This window comes from Pogona vitticeps, chromosome 1, assembly GCF_051106095.1.
Source record: "Pogona vitticeps strain Pit_001003342236 chromosome 1, PviZW2.1, whole genome shotgun sequence".
NCBI classification, from domain to species: domain Eukaryota; kingdom Metazoa; phylum Chordata; class Lepidosauria; order Squamata; family Agamidae; genus Pogona; species Pogona vitticeps.
This window is the reverse complement of record NC_135783.1, coordinates 278,668,124-278,683,447: the sequence shown is the minus strand read 5'-3', so window position 1 is coordinate 278,683,447 and position 15,324 is coordinate 278,668,124. Positions and strand designations below refer to the sequence as shown.

General features: G+C 42.8%; 1 protein-coding gene across 1 annotated transcript in view; it reads left to right on the top strand.

The window, feature by feature from the left end:
* The window catches only part of NAV2 (neuron navigator 2), a 676,025-nt gene that overhangs the window by 318,894 nt on the left and 341,807 nt on the right, over positions 1-15,324 (top strand). The window lies entirely within an intron of this gene.

Sequence of the window (15,324 nt, the reverse complement as noted above, 5' to 3'; positions counted from 1 at the left end):
TTCAAATGCAATCTATCCAATACTGTTGTCAGCTGGCATTAAGCCAGGCAGTATCTTTCAGTCTCGGTTTGCCATCTGCCAAAGAAATAGGATCTATTTCTAAATATCTCACAGGGTACTTGTGAGAACGAGGGAAGCAAACACATATCTCAGCATAGGAACTTGGCACCCAGCTCTTTATTATCCCATGGTGTCTTCTGTAGTTTGATCTTTTATTTAAAAAAACATACATACATAAGGAACCAAGGAAGAAGTGAATTTTTACAGAGTGTCCATTAGATGACCACATTTTACACACTGGGAGCCTGGTACGGTATCCTGATTGGGATTCTGGACAAATACAGATAGTCCCATCTCAAGCCAGCTGGCAGAACAATTCTGCACAAGTTTCTAAGAAGACAAGGCTGTGGATCTCTTCCAGATGTACCAGAGTGTAGGTAAAAGGTCAATCAACTCTTCTTCTAATTGGAAAATAGGAAAAAAATAAAATGGGAGGGGGGAGTCACTTTCACAATTCCCTCTGTACATTTTCTGCTTTTTATTAGTCAGACTTTGATTCTTTTCGTTTCCTTGTGTTTTGAATGGAGCTGAAATCAACACAGCTGTTTCTGTTTAATAACTTCCTATTAAAGAGCATCTTATGCCTAAAACAAGCTGTCACCAGCCTCACTGATTGCTCTCTGCACGGTTCTGGGAATGGCTTGTCTCAGATAACCAGCACTGCACAGAAAACAGAAGGGCCAGAAATAACTTCATTATAGTTCCAGCAAATGTTCTCAGACCATTGAGAAAAAAATGTGTACAGCTGGAACTGTCCCAGCTTGACCTTTGTAAACCTAGAGCCAGTACTAGTGATATACTGGTGACTTATTTTAAAGTAGTAGTCACAAGACAGCTCTTAAATGTGGCTACTATGAATCCCTGGAATTGTGTTGGCTACTGGGTTGTCAAAAGATTCCTTTTTGTGAGAAAGTGCCTGAATGGCTCATTGCTTCATCATCCAAAGGTCTCTTGGATGACATTAGATGGATCTTTCTCAGTCTGGTTTCTGATATACGTAGCTTCGTACTTTTTTTCTTTTTAATTTTTATATTGACCATCCTTGGAAATGGCAAAATCAATAATAGGGATTATAGTACAAGACCTATAACTCAATTGCCCATACAATTACATACACAACAATCAATTTGTCTCTATGGATAATACAATCCGTTCCTATAGTCCATAAAGACATGCATTATAAGCATGAAAAGGCACCAAACCAGTACTCTGTCTGATTTCTCAAAACATCATCTTCTCTATTAAATTGCATACCAAAACCCAACAGAGGGTGCCAACTTCTAATAAAATTGTTTTCTTACATTTCTCTTCTAAGCAGTCTAATATGATTACTCAATTTTTCCATTAGTGTTATTGCCCACATCCTATTCAAATATCTTCAGAAGGAAAGTCTTTAAGTAGTTTTTCCAAGTCCAGGCACTTTCATTTCTTCTCCCCTACAAAGATCCCCACCAACTCTTTATCAGATAAATTCTTCTTTCCAGTGAATAATGAGAACAATAGTAAAGTTTCATGGGGACTATCTCTTACTCTCTTAACTTGCCCAACCAATCTATTACATCATGCTGGAATGACTTGATCTTTGGACAGGAGATACACATATGTTCCAGTTATCCTTTTAAACCACAATTTCTCCAGCACATGTCTTATATATCCTTTTTAATTTTATGAAGTTTTATGGAGCACAAATGCCATGTATTCAGTTCTGGACACCACACCTCGAGAAGGACGCTAACAAATTTGAACAAGTTCAGAGGAGGATGACAAGGATGATCAGGGGGCTAGAAACCAAGCCTTATGAGGAAAGGCTGAAAGAATTGGGCATGTTTAGCCTTGAGAAAAGAAGGCTGAGGGGTGATGTGATAGCACTTCACAAATATTTGAAAGGCTGTCATGCAGAGGAGGGACAAGGTCTGTTCTCGATCATCCCAGAGTGAAGGACATGCAACAAGGAAGCCACATTTTGGTTGAATATCAGGAAAAACTTCCCAATTGTTAGAGCAGTACGGCAGTGGAACCAGTTACTTTGGGAGTTGGTGAGTGCTCCAACACTGGAGGCATTCAAGAAAAACATGGATAATCACAGATATGCTTTGATTGTATTCCTGCACTGAGCAGAGGATTGGACTTGATGGCCTTGTAGGCCCCCTTCCAACTTCACTTTTCTATGATTCCATGATTCTTTATGAACTCTGTTTGCTTGGTTGATACTGATTTATAAGGTTGTGCAGTCCATCTCTTTATCCAAGCTGCTTCTGATATATTAGTATTTAGATTAGTTTCCCAAAAGGTCTTAACTCCTGTATAACTCATTAGGAGAAAGGTGGCCTACAAATTATACTAAATAAAAGTATTTATTTATTTATTTTATTTTATTTTATTTTATTTTATTTTATTTTATTTTATTTTATTTTATTTCTATCCCACCTATCTGGTCATATTAGACCACTCTAGGCGGCTTACAATAAAAAGAAACAGCAATATAATTTTAAAAACATTACACCTAAACAGAGATAGAAGTCGAAGAGACATATAGAGAAAGAAAAATTGTCAGGGGTTTTCTGTTGGGAATAAATAGATATAATTACCACAATTCTCTTTCAAATTTTTTATTAATTAAACTGAGATTAATCCTCTATTTTAAAATTAATAGATATAATTTATAATTTATCGAATAAATAGATATAATTACTACAATTCTCTTCCAAAATTTTTATTAATTAAACTGAGATTAATCCTCTATTTTAAAATTAAAATCATCTTCCATGCAATAGTTTTCTAATATTGTAAGTGCTTGAATAGGACCTGAGGTATTATACAACTGAGTTCCAATTTTTTTGTTTGAATTAATTGGAACCAGTTTGTTTTTATTTGAGTAGTTTTTTTCTTTTAACTGTCCAAATTCAAATGGTCCTTCCTTTTGTAAATAAATCTCTAAACCAATAAATCTAGTTTCCTTCCAATGTTTAAATTGCGCATCTTTACCTTGAAAATTAAAATTAGTATGTTCAAATTTTAGGGCATAATAGAGGTATGGGAGGAGCAAAGATGTTCATTTATTTACACCAGAGACAAATAAATTCAATAGTAAAAGTGTTCTGCATTTTAACCATATTTCTTGTCAATGTTGATATGTTTAAGTAGGAAATTAACAGTACAGCTCACTCCATTTGAGTCCAGTCAGGAGTCTTATTCACTTGTACAAATTTAACAGCCTGGGCTATTTGAACAGCTTCATGATATTTTATTAAATGCAGTATAGCCAACCCCCCTTTTGTATGTGGTTCATATTTTACACTATTTAGAAATCTTAAAGTTCTTCCATTCCCTACTATATAAGCTTTTCCAATATATTTTTTTTTGCCACAATTTTATTTTAGCTTTCTCCATACCTGGTTCTAAAGTTAGCTTTTGAAACAAAAATAAAAAAAATGGTAAGATATGAGCTTCTATTATTGAAACTCTACCTAATACAGTGGGGTCTTGACTTGAGAACTTAATCCGTATTGGAAGGCGGTTCTCAAGTCAAAAAGTCTGTAAGTCAAGTCTCCATTGACCTACAGTGCATTGAAAACCGATTAATCCCGTAACAGGCCATTTTTGTTCCATTTTAGTTTTTTTCTGGTCTGTAAGTCAAATCTCAGTCTGCAAGTCAAACCTAAATTTTGCGGCCAGAGAAGTCTGTAACTCAAAAAGTCTGTAAGTCAAGTCGTCTGTAAGTCAAGGGTCCACTGTAAATATATATTCGATTTATCCTATTTCTTAATTTTCTTCTTTATGGAAATAAACACATGTTATAATTTTGATTTATTTATTTATTTATTTATTTATTTATTTATTTATTTATTTATTTATTTATTTATTTATTTATTTATTTATTTATTTATTTATTGTTAACTAGGCTCATAGATATTTAAAACAAGAATAACACATTCAAGCCAAACATTACCCTAATTGCTTCTTGCTCTACTAACAAAATATTTATACATAGCAATTTAGTTATTTGGTTACTAATTTTAATCCCATGTGGCAATTAAACTGTTCCAACGTTTGTTTTAATGCCTCTATACTTTTTAATTCATTCTCAAGAAATAAAAGCATGTAATCTATCTATCTATCTATCTATCTATCTATCTATCTATCTATCTATCTATCTATCTATCTATCTATCTATCTATCTATCTATCTGTCTGTCTGTCTGTCTGTCTGTCTGTCTGTCTGTCTGTCTGTCTGTAGTAAAATATTGGAAAAGCTTATATAGTAGGGAATGGAAGAACTTTAAGATTTATAAATAGTGTAAAATATGAACCACATACAAAAGGGGGGTTGGCTATACTGCATTTTATGCAGTCTATTTTTTGCCTTTATACTGGTCATCTCTGATACAAATAGCAAGTGGATCAATGGCCAAAGTGAATATTATAGGAGATTAAAGATCCCCTTGTCTTGTCCCTTTACATAATTCTATTGCATTAATCATTACTACAGCATGTGTCCCTTCATATAGATTTTACTAAAACCAAAGTACTGTAAATATTTCTTCCATATTCATCCTCTTCATACAGTCAAACGTATGCCTCCATCCCATGTGATCGAACGCTTGAAGTACATCAAGTGAAAGTATTGCCACATTCTGTTTCTTTAGAGAGGCCATATGCAGAATATCCAGGACTCAAGTACTCTTTCTCCAGCTAATATTGAATTCTACATTTTTAAAGGATTATGACAACATCATCTTTCCATAGCTTATAAAAATTGGCTATGAAGACATCCCATCCTGGTGTTTTCCGGGGTTTGGGGTTTTTTTTTAGCTTTTTAATGGTTGTTTTCACATCAGTAAATGTTATTGGATAATTAAGCTGATGTTTATGGCCTTCAAATTTGGAGTACAGTGAGGTCTCTACTTAAGAACGTCTCTACTTAAGAACAATCCGCTCCATTTGCTAAATTTTGCTTCTACTTGAGAACAGAAATCCAAGATAAGAACAGGAAAAAAAAACCTTTCCTGCTCTTTTTTTAACCTTAGGTCATCTTAGGTTAAAAAAAATTTATCCCCCTAGTGGTAGAGTACGTATTAACCAGCTTTGCATTAGTTCCTATGGGAACTAATGCTTCAATGTACGAACGCACCTCTACATAACAAAAAAACAGCCAGAACGGATTAATTGGTTTTCAGTCCATTCCTATGGGAAATTTTGCTTCAACTTAAGAATGTTTCAACTTAAGAACACCATTCCAAAATGGATTAAGTTCTTAAGTAGAGGTTCCACTGTAGTTTCTATGGACGGAAAAGAGCAGATACGGATTAAATGGTTTTCAATGCATTCCTATGGGAAATGCAGATTCAACATAAGAACTTTTCAACTTGAGAACCACCTTCAATACGGATTAAGTTCTTAAGTAGAGACCCCAACTGTATTTAAAAAAAATCTCTATCTTATGTTATTTCTGTTTCATACAACTCTTTATAGTATTTCTTAAAAGTTGTAAATATTTGTTGCTGTGATGTAATAACCATTATATTGTCCTTTGTTTTTACAGAAGCAATTGTTCTTTTAGTAGCCTTCCTTTTTACTGATAGGATAGCAATTTTGAGTTTTTATTTCCATTTGGGTTTCACTTATGTGTAATGACTCTAGTTCTGCGATGAGGAGACCAGGAATGTTTGTAGTGAAACGAGACACCTAGATATTTATATTCTTTAACCTGTTCGATTTTGTGCCCATTGAGATTCCATTGAAATTGCTTCCAAGACTTTGAGAAAACCAAGATTTTGTATTTATTATAATTCAGTTGCATTTTGTTTTTGTCCATGTATTACACAATTCTGTTATTTAGACATTTCAAACCTGGATGGGAGTGCAAGATGATAACAGCATTGCCCGCATAAAGCAAGAATGGAACATGATGCATCCCCAATTTTGGTGGCTGGCCCTCCACACTGGCTAGAAAGGAGGCTAGATCATTCATGAATAGATTGAATAGGGAGGGAGCAAGAATACATCTTTGCTTCACTCCCTTGTTGGTTGGGAATTGATTAGTTAATTCACCTTTCCAAGAGGCACAAACTTGGCATGTTGTGCCAGAGTATAAAATTTTTATGAGGGAAAGGAGTCTTTTATCTATGCCCATATTTTCAAGTTTTTCCCAGAGAAATTCTCTGTCTACCAAATTGAAAGCTGGTAATTGTTACATTCCGGCAGCTTTACAGGTTTTTAAATACACGATTATCTCACAAATTTTGTATGGCATCCCACGTTGGTTAAATGCCATGGATAGGTCCATTGAACAGATACAATCTCAATTCTTACATAAAGTGCTAGGGTTACCAAGTTGTGTTCTCTTCTCGGTGCTTTGTCTAGAGACCAGATTTCCCTCTCTGGAAACGATGGCTTGGCTGAGATCAGTTCAATTCTAGCTAAAACTCTTCTATAACTCTGACCGAGATAGTTTATTATACTAAGTATTGCTGGACTCCAAACCTACCTTGGGACTACTTCCCTTAAAAAAAAAACACCCTGAAATGAATTGGCTTAGATAGTGAGTCCTTGGGCTCGCTAAATCAAGGGCAAGCCTTCCAAATGCAGCCAATAAGCCCTGTTCACCACTGTTTTCCCCCATCCCCTCTAAGATAGGAAAACCAGCTGCCTTCCTTTCCCTGCTTAAGTGTCCACAAAAATGCAGGGCATTCTCCCTAGCCAGATGCAATGTCATGCCCGCAGCTTTGCTATATGGTAGGTTCAAAGGAATCCCGTACCCCTCACATTGCTCATATGAGCAGGGTGCGTTGGAAACTTGCTCACATGTTTCTGCACTGTCCACTCCACCAGAGTGATCGCTCCAAATTTGTGGCACCAGTCCTGTTAAAAGTGGAGGAAAAATCTGATGCGGATAACATAGAAGTCAATTCTATGCTATCTGTGGAGGTGCCTGACATCTTGGAAAGAATTGCAGTTTTCATCAGCTCAGTTGTGAGAAAGTGAAGCCTCACTTTCAATTAAATGTTTTTGGCAGGGTTTGGTCTTCTGCTTTCCTCCCTCCTGGATTTTGTATGCACGAGGCACTCAATGAACCAGTATGGTTCAATATACTGTACCAGGAAGTCCATCATTCAACTCTTATGCTGTACTCAGGGAATGCAGTGAAACTATCTCTCAGTCTTGGCCTCCTCCTCTTCCATTTGTAATAGGTGTAACAATGTGATCTAGATTCCACTGAGCCAAAAGAGCATAACTCCATGTCAGAAGACATGGAGAAGTACTGTATACTACTGCTTGTCTACTGCTAATTACAGAACACCTATTAATGTAATGGGATTTACATAAATGTTGATTTACCATTCAGCAATTGATTCAATGGACATTTTGGCACTGGGGCTAACAATAGGATACTGACCATTGCTTGCATAGAGAAGTTCCTGGTTCATTTTCTGGCATCTTCAGTTTAAAAAATTTGGTATACTGTGGGAGACCTTTAGTTGCTCCTGCTTTTCAGAATACAGTGGTGCCTCGTACAACGAGTGCCCCGTTTAACGATGAATTCGCATAGCGATGGCATTTTTGCCATTGCTTTTGCGATCGTATAATGATGTTGCCTATGGGGAAAAATCGCTTTGCGATGTTTTCCCCATAGGCACCATTTTCCCCCAGCTGAGTGGCGGGAGCCTCCGAAGGAGTGCTCCCGCAGCTCAGCTGGGGGAAAATGCCTGCGGTGGCCTCGGAAGGACCCTTCCGAAGGGTCCTTCCGAGGCCACCGCTGGGATTCCCCTTCCCCGCGGCCGGCTTCCCCGGCCATGGTCAGACTCTCAGGAGTCCGACCATGCATGGGGTAGCCTGCCGCGGGTCGGATCCAAGCTGCGGGGAGAGGGTGGGGGGATCCGGATGGATCCCACCACCCTCCCCCTGTGGCCTGAGGAGGGTGGGAGGCATGGCCGGACTCCTCGCCAGGCACCGCGGCTCCGATCCGATCTGAGCCGCGGTGCCTGCCAAGGAGTCCGGCTATGCCTCCCACCCCCACCCCCACCTCCTTCGGCTTGAGAAGGGTGGGAGGCATGGCCGGACTCCTTGGCAGGCACCGCGGCTCCGATCCGATCTGAGCCGCGGTGCCTGCCAAGGAGTCCGGCTATGCCTCCCACCCCCACCCCCACCTCCTTCGGCTTGAGAAGGGTGGGAGGCATGGCCGGACTCCTCGCCAGGCACCGCGGCTCCGATCCGATCTGAGCCGCGGTGCCTGCCAAGGAGTCCGGCCATGCCTCCCCCCCACCTCCTGCGGCTTGAGAAGGGTGACAGGCATGGCCGGACTCCTCGCCAGGCACCGTGGCTCCGATCCGATCTGAGCCGCGGTGCCTGCCAAGGAGTCCGGCCATGCCTCCCCCCCCACCTCCTGCGGCTTGAGAAGGGTGAGAGGCATGGCCGGACTCCTCGCCAGGCACCGCGGCTCCAATCCGATCTGAGCCGCGGTGCCTGCCAAGGAGTCCGGCCATGCCTCCCACCCTTCTCAAGCCGAAGGAGGTGGGGGTGGGGGTGGGAGGCATAGCCGGACTCCTTGGCAGGCACCGCGGCTCAGATCGGATCGGAGCCGCGGTGCCTGGCGAGGAGTCCGGCCATGCCTCCCACCCTTCTCAAGCCGAAGGAGGTGGGGGTGGGGGTGGGGGTGGGAGGCATAGCCGGACTCCTTGGCAGGCACCACGGCTCAGATCGGATCGGAGCCGCGGTGCCTGCCAAGGAGTCCGGCCATGCCTCTCACCCTTCTCAAGCCGCAGGAGGTGGGGGGGAGGCATGGCCGGACTCCTTGGCAGGCACCGCGGCTCAGATCGGATCGGAGCCGCGGTGCCTGGCGAGGAGTCCAGCTATGCCTCCCACCCACCACCCACCTCCTGCGGCTTGAGAAGGGTGGGAGGCATGGCCGACTGTGCTTGCAGCAGCGGAAGAGGTGCCCGGTGGAGGAGAAGGCAGGAGCTGATCTGTCATTTCTCCTCCACCGGGCACCTCTTCTGCTGCTGCAAGCACAGTCGGGGCAGCCCTTTGGGAGGAGCCGGGCTGCTCCGAAGAAAGGCAGAAGCCCATCCGATCTCCCCCCCTCCACACCGGGCAGCTTCTCCCGCTGCTCCCGATGGTTGGGAGGGGAATTCGGATGGGCTTCTCCCTTTCTTCTCCACAGCCCGGCTCCTCCCAAAGGGCTGCCCCGAAGTTGCTTGCAGCAGCGGAGGAGGTGCCCGGTGGAGGAGAAATGACAGATCGGCTCCTGCCTTCTCCTCCACCGGGCACCTCTTCCGCTGCTGCAAGCACAGTCGGGGCAGCCCTTTGGGAGAAGCCAGGTGGTGGGGGAGAAGGCAGGAGCCGATGCCGTCTTCCCCCCCTCCCCCGAGGCTTCTCCCAAAGGGCTGCGCCCGATAGTGGGGGAGAAAACCGGATAATCCGTTCCTATTGGAACGGATTATCCGGTTTTCAATGCATCTCTATGGGAAAACACGTTTCACTTAACGATGTTTTCCCATAGCGATGTTTTTTTTTGGAACCAATTAACCTCGCTATGCGAGGCACCACTGTATACAGTGCTGAATAGAATAGACAATGGTTTGATGGCTATAAGCTGTGCATTGTGTGTTACACTAGTTTTGAAAGAGTTCCTGAGTTAATGTCAACTAAGTGCTTTGAAAAGTTTGGCATAAAAGTGGATTGACCTGCTTCTAAAGAGAAAGAAAACTAGAATCCCAGAAGTCCAGAATTCTAGAATGTGAATAACATTTACTGTACAAGAGTGTATTCTTAAAAATCACTCATTAAGGGCAGTTACATTAGCAGGAGTGAGTGAGCTAGTGTGGGCTGCTTGGGACTGGCTTGATTAGAATGATGTAATCAAGCCTGATCATTCACATTAAAATAGCTCCTGCCAATATTGTGAAGTGGCTTAATAAGTGAGCCACTTCAGGATGTTAGCAAATTAATCAGTTCCCCTGCTCAGCAGAAGGCAAGGGAAGTGAAAAAATATTTTTTGACTATATAGAGAGTATTGCTAATATTCTACATCAGTTATGAAAAAAAGTTTAACAATATTCATGGTTATTGTGGATTTTTCAGGCTCTTTGGCCTTGTTCTGAAGGTTGTTCTTTCTGACGTTTTGCCAGTCTCTGTGGCCGGCATCTTCAGAGGACTGGAGTAGGAACTCTGTCCATGCTCTGTTGCTGTTTGTTGGATGGTTTAGTATTTATAGTTGTGGGAACAGCTTTTATCCTTTTCAGGAGATAGGGTGATCAGCATCTTTTGTTGTTGGATGTATTGTTGTGATAAGGGAGAGAGATTATCTGTCACTGTGATTGATGGGTGTCTTTAGCTGGTCTTTTTTGTGCAATGATCCCTGGTCCTTGTGGCTGGGTAGAGTTCGTTGACCTTCTGCAGGCTGTATCTTTCAGTGCTGGGAGCCAGGTGTCTTGTGAAGTTTCAAACTTTCTTCTTTTTTGTTGAAGCTCTGCTGATGTTTATGGATTTCAATGACTTCCCTGTGCGGTCTAACATACAGATTGCTGGTGTTGTCCAGTACTTCAGTATTTTGAAATAGAATTTCACGTCCAGCTTGTTTTTAGGGCATGTTCAGCTACTGCTGATTTTTCCGGTTGTTTTAATCTGCAGTGTCTCTCATGTTCTTTGATTCTGGTGTGAATGCTGCATTTTGTGGTTCCAATATATACTTGTCCACAACTGCAAGGTATCCGGTATACTGCAGTGGTAAGGGGGTCTCTTTTGTCCTTTGCTGACCGTAACATTTTTTATATTTTTGTGGTGGGTCTGAATACTGTTTGTAGGTTGTGTTTTCTCAAAAGTTTCCCCATGTGGTCTGTAACCCCTTTGATGTATGGCAGAAATACTTTATTTGTGGGTGGCTGTTTTTCCTCTTCAGTTTGGTGTTGTTTTCTTGGTTTGATGGCTCTTTTGATTTCATTCCTGGAATAGCCATTCACCTGTAGGGCCCAATTCAGATGGTTGAGTTCGGTGCTGAGAAATTGAGCTTCACAGTTCCAGTTTGCATGATCTACCAGTGTTTTGATTGTGCCTTTGTCTGTTGTCTTTCCCTTCTCTTAAAGGGCCGATTGAGAAGCTACCTGCAGCCAAAGCCACTGCCATGGATTTGACTGTGAGCAGCTTCTCAACCAAACCTGTAATGCAAGACAAAGAAAAGATTTTAAAAATTGTTTTATATAAGTGATGCAGCAAATTAAACATAGTCTACATACAGTAAAAAAATACTATTTTTTTCACTTATGTTGTCTGTTGAGCATGGCGAGTGACTAATTTGCCAATACAGTGGTGCCCCGCGTAGCGACGATAATCTGTTCCGAAAAAATCGTCCCTATACGGATTCGTCACTATGCGGAACAAAAAAGCCCATAGGAACGCATTAAAACGCATTTAATGCGTTCCTATGGACTTAAAAACTCACCTTAGGCAAAAATCCTCCATAGGGGCCACCATTTTCGGTGCCTCTAAAGCGAGGCAACACAGCGGGCGACCATTTTGGAACCGCCGATCAGCTGTGCGAAAATGGGGCCTTGGGATGATCCCGTGGGAGCGCTTCCCCGTGATCATCCCAAAGGCCCCGCCGATCAGCTGTGCTTCGGCACTCTCTCTCTCCACCCCTCGCAGCTACAGCCTTGGCAGGGAGACTGAGGAACCGCGCCGCCACCCTGGCTGAGAAAGACCTCTGCACCTGCAGAAGGTCTTTCTTGGCCAGGGTGGCAGCGCCGCCTCAATCTCCCTGCTGAGGCTGGAGCTGCGAGGGGAGAGAGAGAGAGAGAGAGAGAGAGAGAGAGAGAAAGACAAAGCACAGCTGATTGACGGGGGGTTGCGATGACGGCTTCCCCGTGATCTTTGCAAACCCCCGCCGATCAGCTGTGCTTCGGCGCTCTCTCTCTCCACCCCTCGCAAGACAGCTGATCATCGGGGCCTTTGGGATGATCCCGGGATAGCGCTTCCCCGCGATCATCCCAAAGGCCCCGCCGATCAGCTGTGCTTCAGCGCTCTCTCTCTCCACCCCTCGCAGCTCCAGCCTCAGCAGGGAGACTGAGGAACCGCGCCACCACCCTGGCTGAGAAAGACCTTCTGCGCCTGCAGAAGGTCTTTCTCGGCCAGGGTGGCAGCGCCGCCTCAATCTCCCTGCCGAGGCTGGACCTGCGAGGGGGGGGAGGAGAGAGAGAGAGAGAGAGAGAGAGAGAGAGAGAGAGAGAGAGAGAGAGAGGAAGCACAGCTGATTGATGGGGGGTTGCGATGACGGCTTCCCCGCGATCTTTACAAACCCCCACCGATCAGCTGTGCTTCGGCGCTCTCTCTCTCCACCCCTCGCAACACAGTTGATCGGCAGGGCCTTTGGGATGATCCCGGGGAAGCGCTTCCCCCCATCATTGCAAAGCGATTTTTACCTATCTAAAACATCATTTTGCGATCGCTTTTGCGATCACAAAAACTCAATCGCTATGCGGATTCATTGTTAAACGGGGCGCTCGTTAAGCGAGGCACAACTGTATCTTTTTTAAGCCATTTTACAATATTGGCAAATTGAAAGAGGAAGGCTTGCTTTGGATTGGTTCTAGTTATCACACATGCTTGAACTGATTGAAACCAGAGCAATCCTACTCACACCAGAAAAGTAGAAGCCCCTTGATAAGGGCGAGAAGGGTGCAGATCAGAAAACTCTGGGGATGGTCTGGCACACTCAACCAAAGACATCATCTGATTGCCATAATTAAGAGTATGCAGCCTATCCCTGCAGCACTCCAAACAGCATGCTAAACAGCTCAGCCTCAAAGTTAAGCAAACTTGAATTTGCAGACCTGCTAGATTACCCCAAGATGTACCTCCTCCAATATATTTTACAGATTCACACGGAAGATGGAGTGAGCTTGTTTTCTGCAGCTCCAGAGGGTAGGACCCAAACCAATGGATTCAAATTACAAGATAGAGATTTTTTAAAACTAAATATTAGTAAGCCCTTCCTGAAAGTGATAGCTATTTAACAATCCAACAGAAGTTATGAATTCTCTTTCACTGAAGGCTTTTAAATGAAGGCTTTCAATACTAAGATCATTGATGAGGCTATGAACCAGCAAGCGGAACTTTACTGGGTGGTTTGTGATCTCACCAGCCATGGTTAGCAATGGCCTAGTTCTGGTGATTTCACCAGTGATTAGTTTGCAGCATTTCTAAAATTTAAAATTGAGATCATCCAATCTGATCTTGACTGCACCAGCAGTTTGGTTGATTGGGTGGGGATCACTGCTGCACCATCTCCCTCTGCCCATTTGGTTCAGTTTGACCTGATAACATTAGAGGAAGTTTCCAGGGCAATGATTAGCTGCAGACAGACTTTCTCTTTGCTCAGCCCTTGCCCTGCATGGTTAATAAAAGCTGCTAGAGGCCATAGTCAATTGGGTCATGAATATTGTGAACTCAATGAAAGAGGGATTCCTTCCCTAATGTGTAAAGGAAACTACCATCAGACTCATTATTAAATGACCATACTTCGCAATGGACAATCTTAACAACTTTAGACTAATCACCAACATACCCTTTATGGGCAAAGTGATGGAGCAGGTAATGGCAAAGCAGCTTCAGATCTACCTCATCACCCAACTCTGCCCCTACCTAAACAAGTGCGCACTCAAGATGCTGGTGCACACACTGGTCATCTCCAGGATTGACTAGTGCTGTGCTCTCTACATGGGGCTTCCCTTGAAGCTGAGACAGCAGGTTTGGAATGCAGCGGCCAGACTGTTGGCTAGCATGACCAAGTATGATCACATCACTCTGGTTCTGGCTTGCCTCCATTGGCTACCCATTGTGCTCAAAGTCAGCTTCAAGATTTTGATGTTTATATACAAAGCCCTCCACAATTTAGGACAATGGTGCTTGTGAGAGCATTTTCCTCAAAGGTCACTTGCCCACTCCACCAGATCTTCCCAGGCAATACTCCTCTGGGTGGCCACTCCAAAGGAGGCTTGGAAGTCATTTATGAGAGGTTGGACCTTTTTCACAGTGACATCAGCTTCTGGAACCTGGTGGACCTGCACTTGGACCTGAACTAACTTTTCTTTTAAATCACTCCATAAAGTTTGGTTATGGCTGTTGTCTTCATAAGTGACACCTCCCTTGGAAAGACTGCACTTTTGATCCTACTACTTTTGCTATAGAAGGGCAAGTTCTCTAAAACATAGAATCACAGACTAATCACAGAGTGCTGTCCTCTTAAGATGCCGGCCACAGAGACAGGCAAAACGTTAGGAAGAACAACCTTCAGAACATGGCCAAAGAGCCCGAAAAACCCACAACAACCACAGACTAATGAACTTGGAGAGGGCCTATAAGGCCATCAAGTTCAACCCCATGCTCAGTGTAAGAATACAAATCAAGTAGTTGTCTAAATTCCTCTGGAATACCTCCAGTGTTGGAGTACTCACCACCTCTCAAGGTAATTGATTCTATTGCTGTATTTCTCTAACAGGAGGTTTTTCCTGATATTCAACTGAAATCTGGCTTCCTGTAACTTGAGCCCATTGTTGCGTGTCCTGTCCTCTGGGATGATCGAGAACAAATCCTGCCCCTCCTCTGTATGACAGCCTTTCAGATATTTGAAAAATGCTATCATATCACCCCCTCAGCCTTCTTTTCTCAAGGCTAAACATGCCCAATTCTTTCAGCCTTTCCTCATAAAGCTTCGTTTCCAGCTCCCTGATCATCCTTGTCACCCTCCTCTAAACTTGTTCCAATTTGTTAGCATCCTTCTTGGTGTCAAGAAATGGACACACTATTCAAGGTAAGGCCTTTGAAAAAGGCTATTGTATCTCCCCTCAGTTCTTTCAATCTTTCCTCATAGGCCTTGGTTATGTGTTATGTGTGTGTTATATATACTCCATGTGTATAGTCTGATGACTTGACATAACAGTGGGGAAAAGAATAATAAGCATTTATGCAATTATGTGGATGACAGTGCAATGCAAACTTTAAAGAAGAAAAATTGTAGAAACGATCAAGCAAGATAGATCATATATTTATTGCCATTTAGAGGAGGAGGGAAGTAAAACACTGTGATACTAACAAAAAATGTTGTGAGCAGCTTTGTTATCATGTATCCTTTCTCTTCTATAAACTGAAGCACCAACTGACTCTGGTAATAAAACAAAATAAGCAAAACCACTTAACTTAAAGCAGTTATTTACCACATCTGTTGTAAGAGATGAAGCTAATTATTAAACCTTGAGCTACTGATGAAATGCTG